The following is a 1,403-nucleotide window of genomic DNA, read 5'->3' as shown; positions in this document are numbered from 1 at the left end:
TCTTGTTACAAAATATTAAAATAAAATATATGTTCTGTAGAATCTGAATACGCTGTTCAGAGCATAGATATCCTTCAGACTGAGTGGCTGGCTTATTCACTAGCCCAAGGTCAGCAAACAAATTGATGGGACCCCATTCTGTCAATGTCTTAACTAAATGCTTAGTTTTGAAACTTCCACTTCGAGGGATGCTGTGCTGTCACACTATAATTATTAAGACCGGAGATATAAGTCCCATTATTAACTCTGACATGAACTTTCTCTCTGACCCAGTAAATGTAATTTGTTAATCACTGCACACTTCAATTACTCTAGCTGCAAAACTGAGGAGGGATATTTAACTTATCTTACAGCAATGTAAGAAACATCACTAAATAATGATTGGATAAAAATAATCATTAGGTTCAGAAACTGAGAAAGGTAGAGAAACATGTCAGGATCCCTAGCCTTGCTCCAGAATGTCTGCGAATGAGAATTCAAGGGATTATGAAGTTGATTATGCAGCAGCAGATTTCCCTGAGGTGCACAAGTGAACAGATTAAACCCCAGGCCCTTTACAGGACCTCTGTGTTTATAGCACCACAAAACATTATTTTAAAAGACATTTCTCCTGAGCGGTCAGCTATATATTTTTTAATTCTTTTTAAAACAAAGCTGTGAAATTGCAATCCTTTAGCAATCTTATGTATGAATACCTCAGAATAATAGAAGTTCATTTTTTATGTTTTTATATTAATATGAGAAATTTATAAAATATGTATGGCTTTTATTCTGCTACCTAGCTATATGAGGATTCACTGTACACCACTCACTTTTCTATCTGTTGGTCTCCTTCTTGTTATTTTTTCTTTGACACCTGTATAAAATATTGCTACACCTGTTTTCCACTGGGGAGTTTCAGTATACAGAGTCTCAAACTGGAAGACCATGGCAGTGTCTTAAGCCTGTCCTTGAGACCATGTTTTCTGTGTTGAACTTCTGGGCTTTCTTTTTGTCTTCCACAGTTGTTACTGCATAAAACTGAAACTCTGAAGATTGAAAAAAGGAAATTTCTTTCTAAGAAAGCAGCTTCTACCAAATTGACATATACCTGAAAACAGGAAATGAGAGAAGAGGTTTTGAAGGCACATTTTATGCTCAAGTCATGTCCTGGAGTTGAAAGCAGGTGTTTTTGTAAGCTGGGCAATCTCCAAGCTTAGTTTCTGGCTCCTCTCTTAGGGTTTCACATTCCCTGCTCCTCCACAGACAGTCCTTGCTTCTGGGGGATCTTCTTGGACAGGGAGTGCGCTGTTATAGGTTAGAGGTGTCTTTTTCCAGCATGGGTGGTCATCTGGCCCTGAAGTGGACAGTTTCAGACAACAAAATTAGTAGAAATAAAGCTGTATAAAATAGTGATTATTTTT

The sequence above is a fragment of the Buceros rhinoceros genome, unplaced genomic scaffold, assembly GCF_000710305.1.
Source record: "Buceros rhinoceros silvestris isolate BGI_N320 unplaced genomic scaffold, ASM71030v1 scaffold3378, whole genome shotgun sequence".
Lineage (NCBI taxonomy): Eukaryota > Metazoa > Chordata > Aves > Bucerotiformes > Bucerotidae > Buceros > Buceros rhinoceros.
Note: the sequence above shows the minus strand (reverse complement) of the source record.